This window comes from Ceratotherium simum, chromosome 5, assembly GCF_057802395.1.
Source record: "Ceratotherium simum simum isolate JZ-2026a chromosome 5, ASM5780239v1, whole genome shotgun sequence".
Lineage (NCBI taxonomy): Eukaryota > Metazoa > Chordata > Mammalia > Perissodactyla > Rhinocerotidae > Ceratotherium > Ceratotherium simum.
This window is the reverse complement of record NC_141904.1, coordinates 12,316,441-12,333,581: the sequence shown is the minus strand read 5'-3', so window position 1 is coordinate 12,333,581 and position 17,141 is coordinate 12,316,441. Positions and strand designations below refer to the sequence as shown.

At 39.7% G+C, this 17,141-nt stretch overlaps 1 protein-coding gene across 1 annotated transcript in view; it reads left to right on the top strand.

Annotated features, from left to right (window-relative positions):
• Window positions 1-17,141, top strand: part of ZBTB38 (zinc finger and BTB domain containing 38) — a 76,392-nt gene that overhangs the window by 12,882 nt on the left and 46,369 nt on the right. Inside the window, exon 3 of the mRNA XM_014789135.2 lies at window positions 5,443-5,508. The gene's annotated coding sequence lies outside the window, so the exon portion shown is untranslated. The remainder of the gene's footprint in view (window positions 1-5,442; window positions 5,509-17,141) is intronic.

Here is a 17,141-nt window from a genome sequence, read left to right as displayed (position 1 = left end):
CCATTAAAATGATGCATTTGAAACACTAAACTTGGTTGAGAAAAATCTCTTACTCAAAAGTTAGGCTTTTTAAAAGTCCATTTATGGGCCGGCCCTGTGGCTTGGTGGTTAAGTGCGCGCGCTGCGATGCTGGTGGCCCGGGTTCGGATCCCGGGTGTGCATCGAGGCACCACTTCTCCGTCCATCCTGAGGCCGAGTCCCACATACAGCAACTAGAAGGATGTGCAGCTATGACATACAACTATCTACTGGGGCTTTGGGGGGAAAAAAATAAAAAAAAAAATAAAATAAATAAAAGTCCATTTATAAAATATGTGGGGGAAGGAACTCGTAATACAGATTTAGGTTATCAGTTCAGGACAAAAACACTGTTTGTGAGCAGAAGCCAGGTCAATCTTGATTGTTAGACTGATTTTTCTTTAATTGATAATTTAGAGTAGAACAGTCTAACAGCCTGATGACAAATTTACTCACAAATGCTGACTATATTAGGTATAAAAAGAGACAAGATGTACTTTTATTTATTTTTTTTATTTATTTATTTATTTTTTTTTTTGAGGAAGATCAGCCCCGAGCCAACATCTACTGCCAATCCTCCTCCTTTTTTTCCCCCAAAGCCCCAGCAGATAGTTGTATGTCACAGCTGCACATCCTTCTAGTTGCTGTATGTGGGACTCGGCCTCAGCATGGCCAGAGAAGCGGTGCGTCGGTGCATGCCTGGGACCCGAACCCGGGCCGCCAGCAGCGGAGCTCTGGCACTTCACCACCAAGCCACGGGGCCGGCCCGAGACAAGATGTACTTTTAAATACTATAGCAAACGGGTAAGCTCTCTTATGCAGTGGGATCTTGGGCAAATGACCAGATCTCTCCCAGCCTCAGTTTCCTCATCTGTGACATGGTAAGACTGGATGTCACCAGGTGAAGTAGTTTGTTCAGATGGAAATGTAAGCTTTTCCACTTATTTTGCCTTGTAAAACGTTTCCAAATTATGGCAAATCTCTTAACGAAAATTGTGACTCTGCTTTCTACCCTTAACTTTCCAACATGGTCTAGTCGATTCCTCCTCTTTTATTCTGTCTTTTCTACCTGGGGGTTGAGGCTGATTCATATAAACAGGGGTGTCCTGGACCCAGGGAGCAGGAGGCCCCTCTTACCAGGAGTCTACACAGTAAGAAGATTCTTACATCAGAGTGGAAAGTGGATGGAGGAGGTTTTATCCTCTTAGGATTGGTGGAAAGACCCAGACTTTGGAATCAGTTGGACTTCGGTTTGAATCCTAACTCTGCTATTTACTGGGTGACTAGTAATTTCAATTAGTTCTTCACCTAAAGTTGATGATAACTAATACCTACCTTGTAGGATTATCAGGTTAGAGTCAAATAATATAATACAGCTAAAATATCGAGCATGTAGTAGGTTCTCTATAAATGGTAGCTATTATAGACTTAGCTCTGATCAAGATAGAAAGCAGAAGTTTCTGCCTAGATCTCTAGGTGTAATATAGATGTTCAGAGTAGCATTGGACTTTCCCGAAAATTTAGGCTAAAATATCATCCAAAGTTGTTTTTAGTCGTTGATAAATTAAGTCACCACGTTGTTTCCAGGGCTGAATACACTATAGACAGATATAATAACCACAACCTTGTAAAAATTTTTAAACTTTTTAAGTTCTAAGAATTTAAACAAAAATGTTGTGTTTGGTGAACATTTTATTTCTAAAAATTTAGATTAGGGGGCTGGCCCAGTGGCATAGTGGTTAAGTTTGCACACTCCACTTCAGTGGCCTGGGGTTCGTGGGTTCGGATCCCGGATGCACACCTACATACCGCTCATCAAGCCATGCTGTGGCAGTCTCCCACATACAAAATAGAGGAAGATTGGCACAGATGTTGGCTCAGGGACAATCTTCCTCACCAAAAAAAAAAAAGAAAAAAAACCCGGAAAAGAAATTTAGGTTAGAATAGCCTAACCTGATCACAAATTTACCCACAAATGTTGAATATCTATATTAAGTGTAAATGGAAACCAGCTGTAATTTTTAATGCAGTGGATGGAGTAAAGATATGTGCAAATCAGTCCAAATGTTTATAAGCCAAAGATTCCTCTGAGACTCAGTGCCCTGACTTTACATTTTTTTAAACACGGAGAGTCAAGCTTTGTCCATACTTGAATTATGAACTTTGCATAAGCCGTGCAATTTAACTTTAACCCACAGGACTGAAAATAAAGTGAGCTCAGACTGCAGAACAACAAGACTGTAAGCAAGTGAGAGCATTAATCAAAGTGAAAGACGACCCTCACTGCCAGCTCTGTCCTTCTCCAGGCTGCTTCCACCAGACTGTTTGGGTTTCTCATGTGCTTGACTCGTCAAAGTGGCAAAAACAGGTTAAAATTTTCATTGTGGAAAGAGATTTGTCTTTTAAATTAACGTTTGGCATATGCCCTGAGGAAGTTGATGAGGAGCACGCAATTTTTAAAGATCATAAGTGAATGCATACCCTTGCCACTTGTAATCATGACAAAGCTTAAGTAATTCAGTTATGAGCATGGTTTTTTAAAAGTGTGAAACAGGATTTACTAGTCGAGAATGTCTGCCTAAACGAGCTCCTCTCTGAATGCTTTCAACTGCAGTTCAAATTTGTTTAACACAAACCAGTTTGATAAATGGGCCACGTTTGCTCATTGAGTGTTTCAGAACATCACAAAATAAACCAATATGTGGCTTTTAGGCTCGTTTTGACAGAGGGTGGACAGAGAACCCCACAGGGAGGTTTGGAAATGGCTTGCCCTGGCATCCGGTTTATGAGTACCGGTATGGGACCTGACCGCATTCACCACCCTGCCCCTGTACAGAGGACATAACGCCATTCACTCCTCTGGTGGGAGCCTGAGATGGGTTACTGTCCTTGTTGCTGTCGTTTATTATCCCAGGCAGAGGAGGCAGCGCCTTAGTTCTATGTGGTCAGGGTTGATTCCATATGGGGTTTATTTAGCATACATGATAATAATTTGTGAGTATTTTAACATGAATGTGTGGCTTTCAGATGTTTTTAGTGAGAAATGTCTGAACTAATAGCATCAAATGCCCAGGTGTTCACTTCAACCTCCTCTGACCCCACGCTAAGGACCCTGCTTTATAGATGACCGGATATTAAATTGGTACCCTATAACTCAGCGTGGTAGTCTCTCCAATTCTCGACCCCCATGGTAAAGGAGGAATTAGCTTAAGGACACTCCATTCTAATTTTCTGTCGCTGTCAATGCTAACCAGAGCTCACAGAGCAATGATGTGGGGGTGGGGAAGATGGTTCCACCATTGGTGTGAAACCAGGAGCTACTGTTTCCGTTAGAGCCATGTTTATTTCTGGAGTAGTTGTAGGGGAGAGATGTGCTCCAAAGAGAAGAGGACTCGGTGTTGTTCAGGTATGACTGACGATCTGGACAATCCAACTCAGAGACTTTAAAGTGTATGAGACAGAGGTGGGCTGGGTACTTCCCTCACATTGAGCTAAAAATCACTTGAGTTCTGGAAAGGGAGATAGAATGAGAGCTAGAAACAAAAGATCCAGTTGTGAAACCTAGTACCTAAGTTAGGATGTTCGAGTACATTTTCTCCTTTAAAAAAATTCTGGGGAACTTGAATGTTTTGCTAACCTGATTATTTTTAGCCTCTATCTTCTGATAGAAGATAGAAGTGCTGGAAAACCAGCAACCCCAGGAAATATTAATTTGTTTTTTCACATGTTAAAATTAATTAACATTAGCATATTCAGTGATGCAATAGGCAATGAAAGACTTCTGGAGAGGTAAGAAGAAGAAAAACCTGAATATTACATATTCAAAATCAGTCTCATAGCATTTTATAAAAATGTTGGCTTATGTCCAGAATCTAAGGGTGGGGGTGGGTATGTTTTCTTTGTAGCTGAAGAAAGAGTGGAAAAGAATCTGTTCTATTTCCTTAAAAATAAAAGACTTCTTATTTTATACAGCATGGTTAATGAAATGCTTTTCTGTTTTTACCTGCCGGCAGAATCTGGAGGCTAGCAAGCTATGCTGTTTTCCTCTCTTTGGGGACATGGTGACACTGGTTTTGTAGCAAAACAGTATTTGCTTATTAGGCATTTCTTCAAAATCCTGAATAAGCAGCTCTTTCCACATTTTTTGTTCCACATGTTAAACATTTCATTGCAATTTGAGCTTCAATTGTGAGTGTGTGTGTGTGTTGATAGAAAAGATTGAAAGGGGATGCATAAGAATTCTTGAAGGTTTTTTGTTTAAAAAATTAATTCCTACAATTATGTATTGGAGTCTGTACAGAAGGTAATTCCGATTTATTACATACGACCAAACTAGATCCCATCAATCTTAAGCAGCGGGGATAGGGAGGTGGTATTGAAGAAGACATGAAATTTGGTGTTTGAGTAGATGAGATTTAATTTTCAGAAAACATTTCACTCGTAAAACGGATAGCACCCCAGTGTCCGCCCTGACCTCCGTGATGTCAATGTCATCGTGCAAGCGTAGCTAAGATTAGCCTCAAAGTAAAACAAAGAAGCATCGCATCTCAGCACAGCGCCATTTCTTCTCTTACAGTATGTGCTATATGTACATATATAGCCTTTCGGTATTCCTGTCACTGGCTTTTTACTTTACAGTTTAGCTTTAGGAGGAGGAGGGAGGAAAAAAATCATGTTGTGTTTCCTACATTCTGAGCAAGTACGGTGCTGCTGCAAGTCAACATTATTGAGGTCAGTATCCCAAGGATACTTTTATCCTTAAACGAATAGCTTTTATCGTTCATGATGGTCAGCTATACGTCGAAAGGAACTCAGTGTTAATTTATTTTTCTGTACTGATTTTATTCTGCTTCTAAGTTTAAGCAAATTCATCCACATTTTAATACAATTCCGACTGAGGAGGTATCTGCCACTCTGTACTGCAGATACCCTTAGCAGGATACATTTACACGGCGTGTGGTTAGAGGTTATAGCACGGATACAGACAGCTGAGCATGCATTCTTCTACAAGCCTGCCGGCACCGTTTAGGATTTTGAAAAATAATCTAGAAAAGCTACACCCTTTATAATATTATTCTTTACTTTGCAAGAGCTTAACAGTTTTGTCTTTTGTTGTTGTTAGCAATTCTATAAAATTAACAGTCTATAAAATGCATCCCAAACCAGATACATACTGTATTGAAAGCTTTCTTCAAGAAGAAGATATGACAGTATTCATTCCAGCTTATTTTCTTCCTTAGCAAAAGGATCGTTTGATTCTCAGAAGCAGAAGGACACATTCACTGTACAGCAGCTCTGCTTAAGTGTATGAAATGCCTTCTACTGTCTGGTTGCAGAATTTGGAGTTTGCTAAACAGTGTTTAGTGATTGGGCTCATCTTGCATCACCAGTTGATGACATTTTTCTTTGTTCCCTCCTACCCAGTTGAACCAAGACTCTGAGGCTGATATGCAATGTCACTTACAACATTAATCAGATACTGCATTTAAGGTGAGCTGTCCCTTGCCTCCTCCTTCCCCAGTGCTCGTGTGCTGCATGCAGTGCGTATCTTGCTTCTGCGAGCCTAAGATGGCAGGCAGGATTAGCCGTGCTTGTGCTGTGTGTGCATGCTGTGTATAGAATTCATTACACGTTGCCTAGTATTTCAGATGTGAGTATGTAAATGCTCGGTATGCCATATCATCTGGTAGCGAAGACTTGTTTTTGCCTCATTACAGCCTTAGATATTTCAACATCACCTTTCAGTTCCGATTCATTTGCTTCTGGGTGTTTGCTTTTCATCACATTCAAAATAGGATTTTTTTTTAACAAAGCCAAAAAAAAAAAAACCCTAAAAACAAAAACAACAACAACAAAACTCTGCTACCAGATGGTGTCTCCCCTTTCTTCTTGCATTTGCTGTCTTTTAAATAATGTATGTTGTATTGTTAATTAATGTGAATATCAAATTAAACACTTGAAACTTACATATTTATTATGCAGGTAGGAGGCAAGGTGGAATCTATTTTTAACTCTTATGCACTCCATGGTGCGCAAACAACTTGGTTCTCAAATTTGTATTTTCAGTGCTGGTATCAGTGGTTTGATTTTCAGCAAATGTGACAGTGGCCTTTGCAGTGGTCAGCTCCGGGCTTTGAACTCTCAGAGGAGGAAGGGAAAAAAATTCAACACACCACCTCCTTGGTTGCAGCCTCAGAGAAACCTTGGATGAGAAACTTCTTTTTTCAATCCTGTTTTCCTGTTGATAAATTCAGTTCTCGTGATCACAGTACATTCAAGCTGTTCTGCGTATGATTTTGTGTGTGTGACAATTGCATCTAAAACTTGTGAGCAAGAAGACGGAGAAATCAGTTGGTCTCCATCGCTTTACATAAAAATGGCTGAGTGTCTTGTCTTGCTAGCACTGCATTAAGTGATACATACAGGTAGGTTGAAATTTGCATGTTTTATAGATTTCTTTTGAACCATGCAGCAGGAACATTAGATGAATTAAAATATGACTTTTTTTTAAAAAACAAAAATTAAATAAGACAGTTGTAATGGGGGGGAGGTATTAAATTGGATAGCCTTTCCTATTCAGGTACTATATAAATCTATAGCTTTTATAAACTTATAAAATGATTCTGCTATAAAAGTGAGATGATTTCTTTTAAAAAAATCATATATATGATAGGTGTGGCGCCATTAGACAACAAAAGAATTTTTTGAAAAGTCTGTTGATTCAGCTCCACTTTATCTTGAAACTAAAAATAAATGGGTTTCTGGAGATAATTTCAAAGAGTGCAAACAAGCCTAATAAGAAACATTTAAAATATTTAAATTTTAAGAAGCGGTCTTTAAACGTGTTATGTGAAAGATGAAAATAAAAATGTATATGCTTTCAAAATCAATTTTAGGTAATATACGAGAATAAATACATTATTTGTATATCTATTATTTGGGGAGATGAGGAGTTACAGTTTTTAAAGGGGGAAATATTAAATATAGATGGCCCTGTTAGAAAATAAAGATCCTTACTGAAAGAAACAGAGTCCCTAGCCTGGTTCATTGCAGACCACACAGCTGTGGTTCTGTAAGTACCAAATTCCGGCACTTTTCAAAATGATTTCATGGGCTCTTTCCTTTGAGTTTAACTTCTCAAATATATTTTAGTTTCAAATTAACACTGGGCCAGAACCTGTTTCCTTGGTAACCAAATCTTATTTAAAAATGCAATAACAGAAATGCAAAAGATTGCCTTAAAATAAGAATCAAATGTTTAATGAAAATTTTACAGTTCTGTTTCCTCTCCCATGGAGTCTGAACTGGTTTTGGACGTTTTTAAATGCGATCTTCAAGCCTTAAATTGAGCCATATTTCTACACATACAGAGAAAGCTTGCACAGGGAGAGCTCTTTTCTTCCTCCTTTGTGCTCAGTACTTTCAAAATTAAGGTTTTCTTTGTAATATGCTCCAGAATGCTGGTCAAGGTTTGTGTACAAAGGTGTAGTTTCATTATCACGAGTTCATCAGCGCCACTGAAACAAAAGGTATCTCAGAAATTCTGAGAACTAGAAAATGCTGATGTTCTTGTTTTCCCTGAGCCCTCCATTGGTAACCTCAGAGCTCTCGGTAGAGAAGGACCCAACCCAAGCCCACCCCCCCAATGAGCCTTTGTGGAAACGGCTTCATAGGTGTGTTAAGAGGAAGATGCTGCCAAACCCAAAACCTCCCTGAGGTTTGCTCCGATGTGAAGAACACTGAGATTCAGAACCGTCTGTGTAAATAGTTGCTTGATTCTAGCAGTTTGTCTAATATTCCAAAGCATTGTCTGTAAAATCAAACCTCTTATGGGCTAAAGGTTTGTTGTTGTTGTGTTGTTTGAGGCCAACTTAAATATATTGCTTGCAGTCTTTCTCTAGCTCAATTATATTAGAACATGATTCATCTCATAGTGATTTCGTTCTTCGGGCTTGCTGTGAAATATCCCTCCTGCAACACCTTTTTTTTTTTTTTTTTTTTTGACTGTTCGGGAGCCATTTTCCTTCTTGCCTGTGACTTAAAATGGCTAAGTACGTTTTGAATATAGCATCAGCCAGAAGATCGTAAGCTGAAGGGAAATGTCAGAAACCTGATTCAGTACTGCCTATTTGTTTTAGTACCAGTAGCATTAACAGTTGCAGTAGAATCATGCTAATTGTCATTTGCTCCTGAGCAAATAATGAGCCAGGCATTTGTAATTAAAACACTATTGCTATTCAGAAAGATTACAACTGCAATGTCTTCTATTTTGATAGGCTGATACAAATTAATCATTTTGAACCCATCTGAATCTTAATCACAAGATTAGATGGATGCAATGGAATTGTTTTACCACAAAAATTAACGCCTGATAGATTCAACAGTGTATTTCTTCTTTATAAAATCTCGATCCTTTTGTTTTTAACTCAAGCATGGTTGCATCATCTTGTAGATTTTCATACCTAATGATGTTTTGTGGTATTATTCTTTTATGTTGCCCTTGGTCTAGCCTAAAAGAATTTTAAACACAATTCAAGGGGCTTGAAAGCCAAATAAGACTGTTGGGAAGTATACTGCACCATTGTCATTCTAATAAATAGATCAGTGAACGGGAGAATAATTGTTATTTATTACTTTGTTGTGTTTCGCCTTAATGCTTTGCCTTCATGTTTCACAGAAACGTTTACAAGACACAAAGCTTTTCTAAACTTACCCATTTACAGTTATTATTGGATTTCCTAGATTAGCCAAAAACACTTCCTGCCGATTGTAGAGGATGTCACTTATACCCCTTCTCATTGTTTAAAAGACTATTGTCAAAAAACAAAATTTAACTGAGTAAATTTTAAAGATCTTATTAGCTTTATTCAATGATTCATGAATTCAGCAACATCCCATCTAGCAGAGAGAAAGGAGCCTCAAGGAGCTGTACAAAATGGAAGACTTTTATAGGCAGAAGGGAGCGGGACAAGCAAGTTATACTAGCAGAGAGCAGATTGGCTGTGGCAAGGTCACTTTCCTTTAGGGGACGGCAAGGGTCTGTCAGGCAGATGACCTCGTTAGTGCTGACCAGATAATTCCAGATTGATGAGTTTAAGATTCTATTCCTGGAAGAAGCTGAAACTGTAAGTTAGGTACTAAGTCTCGGTTTGGTAACGTGGGGTTTAACATAAGTGACTCCATTTTGGGCCTGTTTCTCTTTTAACACCATGCTTAACCCATTTATGCTTTTTGGCTAAGGTGTTTATACTGGGTAGGCCAGAGCAGGTGCAACAGGAAGAATGTGCAAACAACTGCTTTGTTTTCACCAAAACAAAATGGGCAAATCTGTGGTTTTCTGCCTGAATGATTTATAATATAAAATTCTCAACTCTTTGTTTCTTTGGAGAATAGGAAATGTTTTTCCAAGCCTTAATTCAGGCTTTTTATTTTGCTTTTTTTTTAATTTATCCATAATGATCTGTTTACTTGGGTAAACGGGAAGCATTACATTCAGTCAACTAGAATATCTTCATCCAAGTTGATATCTGTTGTGTCAGTATCTTCTAATTAAAAGAGATTACATTTCTTGCTACTATAGTGATGTTGATCTACCTCAGACATTTCCATGGATCCCCCATAGACGGATTGGTAGCCAGACCGCGTCTTAGAGCTGGTTGATATGGGGAGAAGAACCTAGAAAAAGATCTAGCACCTTTCTCTTTAGTACTAGATCATGCTAAGCCTTTGAGTTCCTAGTACCATATGGTCCATTCTAACAGCTCCCTTCCAAGCGAAATGCTGTTCTTAACAGTTTTCTTGGTAATTAACCATTTGATCACACATTTATTGACCATCTACTATGTGTCAGACATACTTCAGAGGCTGGAAATATAGCAATGATCAAGAGAGACTAGAGCCTGCTTCTCATGGACCTCCCTCTAGTGTGGTGGGGGAGTGTGGAGTGGGAAGGGGAAATAAATATGTAGACAATTAGACAAGTGCAAAGATGAAAAATAAACTTAAATTTAAAAAAGCAAAGGTGACGTGTTGGAAGGAGGAGAGTCACTTTACAATGGTTGGCCAGGGAAAGTTTTCCTGAGGAGGTGGCATTTCAGTGGAAGCCTGCATGGTAAGATGGATCCAGCCAGGTGAAGATCTGATGGGGAGCATTCTCAGACAGAGGTGTGCTCGTGCTCAAAGTGCAGACTTTCCTTTCTTGTGTAACTGCCGCTCCGTTAGAGCCAGGTCCGATGACTTTGTGCATTGAGCCTTACTTAGGTAAGCTTCCCCTGAAGTGAGAAGGTGGGCCAGGCCCCCATGGCTGGTTGTAGTCAAATTCCTAGGACCTGGTGCCAGTGAAGTCATTGCCTTTGACCCAGTCTCACGCCGAAACTGCCTGAGAAGGCGTAGTGAAACTCTGGGTATTGCAGTCCTAGGTGGTAATGAAATTCTGGCACAGATTCGGCACTAATCCAAGAAATCCACGGAAGAAACAAGGAAACAGGGAACAAGGAAATTTCTGGGAAGCCTCTTGCTTTATTTTTCATAAGAACTCTAGAATTTAAACTCATGGCAAAACATTGAGATAGCCATTTCCTTTAATTTTTTTCAAAGGCAAATAGTGGAGGGGTCTGTCCCATCTTGCCAATAAATTGTCATTGTCCTCTAATGCCTAAAACTCTTCAGTTCTGCAGACCTCTTTGACTGTTGGTGGCTTTCTAAAGACCTTACTGCTTGGAGTGATATTTCTCTATTTGAGCAAATAATACTAAGAAAATTCTTCTTAAGAACCAGAACTATTTTATGCCTTTTAGGTTAGTCTGCTGATGAAGGTCCATGAACAAACGGATAGGTTTGCTATATATACAGGTTAGAAACCTTCGAATGTTTCGGAAGCATCTTCTAAAATTGATTCATAATTTAGTGGAGTTTGCTTATCACAAGTTAAAGGAGGCCTGGCTGACTCCTTACACTTCGTTTGGTCTCGACTAGCCATGAAATTCCACTGCATGAAGAATGTTCTAGCCCTTTGTAGTATAGTATCGCCTGTTAGTGGGAGAGGGAGCTTCAACATTTCAGTGCACGTCTTCGAGCATTTGTTGAGCATCTGCTGCGTGGCAGACACTGCTACAACCCAGGCAGAATGGAACAGGACATGAAACTCCAGTCCAGTGTTCTATATAAGGCTAGAATGTTGTGTAGACAGGCACAATTGTGTATCTTCTCTGATCTAGAAAGAAATGAATGGCGTGCTGTTCTCTTAATGGCCTTTTATACTGTTCTCTGAAGGGCACCCTTCGGTTTCAGGGCATCTCAGCCGATGGCAAGGATGGTTCTTCGCTAGGACTCTGTGTCTTGCCCTCATCACCTTCCCAAGATGTCTTGGCTCCTAATAAGCCACCGTATGTCTGGCTGCCCTGCTCCAAGCTGGTCTGCCTGTATTGCCAGGTGACCTCGATAACGGCTGCCACTCTTTTGCATTCATGAGCAGATGTTAAGCTGAGAAGCCCTTGAACGCAAAAATTTGAATTTGTGATGCAGGCAAGATGCTCCTGCTTGTTTACCTTTCCTGGCTGACAGTGGGGGTCTCCCTGCTGGCTGTTCTGTCGAAGGCTTTATGGGCAGCAGGTTAATCAAAGACCAGTCGCCAAAACACTTGTCTTTGTTAGGTGATCCCAGCATGGCTCTGCCGTGGCCTAAGCGTCTCATTGACCAGAAAATTGCTCTTTTGATCTTGTAACTCATTTTGCATTTTTTCCCTTACTGGCTTCCTTGCTTCTGCAGGTATTCCTGTTAAGGGTTCAGACTAGCACTTGCTTTCTACACTCACTATATTTGGCATGTGGAGGGGGTTTATTTTCTGGTTCTGTTTTGTTTTAGAAATGCCAATGTAAATATTCTTTTTGTGTTCGTGAAAAGCAGCTTTCATGATTTTCTTTATGTAATAAAATAAACCTTTCCCTTACCCTGTGGTTATTGCTGCCAAATGGATATTTTGAAATTCCTTTTCCTTTTGCCTGCTGAAATCTTCTCCCCTGTCTGAGGCCTTGCTCTAATTAAGGCCTCACATTCCTGCCCATCTTCCCCAGCCTGAGCGTGACGTGGAGTCCCTGCCCCGAGGGCCTTACAAGCCAGTGAGTCGAGAAAACAAAAGCCACCAGCTGAGAATGTGGTTAAATCCCAGAAGGGCAGTGCCCTTGTAATTTTTTTCCCTTTTCTCTTGTTTTCTTGAGCTGTGGAAGGGAAGAGGGGAACCTTTAGTAGGGAACGAGACGGGCTACATCATTGAAAAATTCTCTAGAAAATGCAGGATATTGGGGAAATGATGTGGAAGACAATGGGATGGTCATCTGGGAGGCAAAATGGGGAGATGGAGAAGACTGCAGACTGAGAGGACAGAGAGGGCAGAGGGAGCGGTGCAGAAAATAAGAGGGAACAAAGGGCGCAGTCAGGAGGCAGGCAGGCGAACAAAGGGAGATGCTGGGGCCACACCCTGAAGCTGAGGGTGCAGGGCACAAGGCAGAAGGAGTGGGGAGGGCTGCAATTAGAAAGTCTTGGGAGAGCCCCTGAAATGCAGGCTGCAGGCCTGCTGTGTAGGGACTGGGTGCTCTGATGTTCTGTCTGGCTTCAGTCCTAACGTTGGCCTTGCTGCATAGTTGTCCCACCTTGGCCATTATGAAGAACCTACAGATTGAGGTCCTTAAAGGTGATTTATCCCAGAGTCTTATGACGTCTCCATCCCAAGGTTCCTCTTCTACACGCTGAGGATGCCAGAGAGCCCCCCTTCCCGCTATCGCTCTACTAGGTCTGGATTAAGCTTTAAATTAAAGGAGTAGACCTTTTACACGTGCTGTGACCGGGTGCTTTTGGTCTTCTGCAAAGCTCAGACTGGAGATAGACCCAAAATACCTGTTTTAAGCTGCAGATTTTAGAAACTCTTTTTCCCAAAGTCACGTTGCCCACAGCAGCATGTTGCTTTTGGAGCCCTCAAAGCCTGTCCTTCCTTGCTCTTCACCAGTATTTCCAGCCCTAGTCTGAGTGCCTGTTAAGCCATCCCCAGTGGATATTCTGATGGTTTGAATTCCTAGGTCTCCAGGAGAACCACTTTATTCTATCATCGAAAGAACTGTGGTCCAGTGAAGCTGTGACTTCTCCAGTCACTTGCAGAGTTAAGTGGCCCTGCTTGACTCCTACTCCAGTGCTCTTTCTACTAAACCAAGCTGCTTTTAGCTCACAGGGGAAGCCTAGTTCTAAACCAAGGGTTTGCAAATTTTTTTCTGTAAAGGGTCCAATAATAAATATTTTAGGCTTTGTGGATTGAGGCAAAATTGAAGATATTATGTAGGTATTTATATAACAATGGAGAAAACAACTTTCCACAAACTTTTTATTGACGCAATTCAAAATATAATAATATATAATATTAAGTATAACGATAATAATATAGGTACTACCATAGATACAGAAATGAATGACTGTGGCTGTATCCCAATAAGACTTCACTTATGGACACTGAAATTTGAATTTCATGTAATTTTCACATCATGAAATATTATTCTTCTTTAGATTTTTTTTCAGTCATTTAAAATGGTAAGAACCAGGCTCAGCTTGCAGGCTGTGCAGAAACAGGTGGCGGGTGGAATTTGGCCCCCAGGCCACAGACTGTGGACCCATTTTCTAATTCCAAGTCTGCAAACTGGAGCCCGTTGGCCGGTCCAGCCCACAGATGTGTTTTGTTTGACTTTTAACAATAGTTTTAATTGAATCAGTGGCCAATGCTTTTGTTTTCTAATTTTTTAATTGCATTATCTTTTTCCTTCTAATTATAAACGTAATATCTACCTACTGTGAAATAATTTGGAATGTTAACATTTTGGCATGTATTCTTTCAGTCTCTATCTAAGCATGGTGTCTGTTTTTTTATAGTTGAGACAATACTTTGTAGTCATTTTGTATCTTATTTTTGTTCAGTTAATATATCATTTTATAGCCTTCATTAATATAATCTTTTAGAATTTTATTATGAAAATTTTAAACGTATGTAGAATATGGAAAGACTGGTTTAATGAACGTCCACGTAGCCATGGCCTGGCTTCAACAATTCTCAGTGGCCGGCCAATCTTGTTTCATGGAAGTCCCTCCTGTGTTATTTTGAAGCAAATCCCAGACATCATCTCACTTTATCTTTTAGAGAATCATATGAAAATATTTAGAGATAAGGATATTAAGAGAAAGCCCTTTTTCTAAGGAAATAAATACTGAAGTATTTAGGAGTAAGAGAGAATGATGTCTGTGACTTACAAATGGGTCAGGAAAAAAATAATAGATAGATAGGTATGGGTAGAACGTATATAGGAGATTTTTTTGGGTTCTATTCTTGTAATTCTTTCATAATTTTGAAATATTTCTAAATAAGAAGTTTTAAAAATGTGAATTACTAAAAAAAATACATTTTAAAAATGTGGATTACTAAGAAAAATAACCACAGTATCATTATCATATCAGCAAATAACAATAATTCTTTAATAACATTTAACATCTTACTCAGCATTTATCCTAATTTGACCTAATTTGTCCAATTAGGTCATGTTTAAAAAAAAAACAATTTATTTGAGCACAATTCCAAATAAGGTCCTTACAGTGCAATTGATATTCCCTTAAATTTCCTTTAATCTATAGGTTTCTCTCCCTCTCTTTCTTTTGTCCCTCCTATTGCTATAAAAAATTTGTCAAAGAAACAGTTTGTTTGACCCACAGAGTTTCCCACAATCTGAAATTTGATGATTGCATTCCTTGGTGCTGTTTGACAAGTTCTTCTGTCTCAGAGATTTTCTGTAAATTGGTAGTTACAGTTAGAGGCTTGATCAGATTCAGATTCCTTTTTTTTTTTTAAGTAGTCAACATTTCATTCAGGATTTTATATAAAAATCCTGATTTTGGCTTCACTGGAAAATTCTGCCGATCTGGCATTCCCACCTGGCAACAATCGATCTGGGGCTGGCACCCCCATTCCCCATTTAGGTAGGACATGAACTATCCCATAGGCCCCAGTTCACACTACTTCCTGCCTGGCTCCTGGGGGCACTGGAAGTCAACACCCCTGTTCTAAACTCTGCCTCTTCTGGGGCTTTGGCAGACTTCTCAACACAACATACTAAGAGCCCTTTCAGGAATGTGGTGGAGATTAGAGGAAATGATTTGAACAGGGACTTTCTTAAAATGCTTGAAGGGAAAGAGATAAGCAGCCACAAAAGGAGAGGCCAAGTGATAGAATTTGGTGGATGCCCAGGATGAGGGAAAGAGAGAAGAAAAGTAAAACAATAAATTAAATTAACAGAGCGCTGCAAATATGGGAGGCAGGATGAGTTATAGATTCCTAACCTATGGTGGGAAACAAAGAAGCAAGTGGGTTTAAAAGAGACAACCCTTTGGTCTTTTTGTATGCAGATGGTCCCCGACTTACGGTGGTTCAACTTACTATTTTTCAACTTTACGATGGTGCAAAAGCGAAACACATTTAGTAGAAACCGTATTTTGAATTTTGATCTTTTACCAGGCTAGTGAGATGCGGTTCGATACTCTGCCGTGGTGCTGGGCAGCGGCAGCCCCTATGGCTCCCTGTCAGCCATGTGATCACGAGGATACACAACCAATACACTGACAAGCCTTCTGTTTTATACTTTCAGTGCAGTATTCAATAAATTACATGAGATATTCAACACTTTATTATAAAATAGGCTTTGTGTGAGATGATTCTGCCCAAATGTAGGCTAATGTAAGTGTTCTGAGCACGTTTAGGGTAGGCTAGGCTGAGCTATGGTGTTTGGTAGGTGAGGTGTATTAAATGCATTTTTGATTTACAATATTTTCAACTTATGATGAGTTTCAGGACATAACCCCATCATAAATCAACGAAGATAATATTGAACCTTTATGATAATTATGATAATATTGAAGAGAAAGAGAAGGGGAGCAGTAAATGTTAAATTGGCTGTTAGTCCTAAATCAGAAAGTGAAAGCAGGTCATTGTAGCACAGCAGAAGTTGTGTGGGGGGTTAAATGAAATGAGGTAGAAAACGAGGAAAGCCTCCTAGAAAAGGCCGCTGGAAAAGGCTGAGGGCCATGCTGCAGAGATGTTGAAGAAATGGTAGAAATTTAAGAGAGGAGAGAATCTTGAAAGTCTTAGGATGTTTTTTCTTATTTGTAAATGTATTGAAGTGAAAAGTATTATAAAGATATAAAAAACATATTACAGTTAGTTGTCTTGAAAAGAATAAATCTTTATAGAAAAGAACAAAATGATCACAAGTGGGGACGTTCCTGGAAATTTCCAGATAGTTCCCCATACTCAGAAAAATGATTAAGAGAGAGAATCTGCCACTAGTTATGAGGAAGGGTGGAAAATTTTGAAGGACGGGCTGATTATGTAAGTTTTAGGCTGTGGAGTTTAAAACTGTTGCCATGATATTTTAGTTATTAATAACAATTTGGGGAAATCTACTCACTTCTGGAGAAACATTTGGCTCTAATGAGAAAGAAATGCCACTGTTTGTGAATTCCCAAGTGGATGTAAGGAGCCATTCACTTGCTAAGCCTCTTAGGAAAGCCAGAGCCGATTTCACCCTTAACAAGCTGTTGACAGCGTCTGATCCAGGTATCACCTGGAACATGTTAGCAGCACAGAAAGTGGACTGTGGAGTCAGACCTGTGTTTAAATCCCTCTATGTCACTCACCATGTGACCCTGGCAGCTTACCCATGGAAAATTCTAGGATATAAAGGTTGCTTTTAAACACGGATTCTCACCACTTGGATGGTAGGAATGTAGAGCTCTGAATACTTGACTTCCAGCACTAACAGCCACAACAGCTTACACTTACAGAGTGCTCACTGTGTGCCAAGCAGTACTGCAGATGCTTCACAAGTATTATTCCATTTAATCATCAAAAAGTCCTATGTGGTAAGCGTGATATTAAAATTAGCCCAATTTTACAGATGAGGAAGCCGAGGCTCAGGGAGCTTAAGTAACTTGCCTAAAATTACACAGTGAGTGGCCTTGTAAGTGACACAGCTGGGCTTTAAACCCAAGCAGGCAGACTCCAAAGGCCAAATTGCCTTGCTCTTCTCACCTTCCAATCCTGG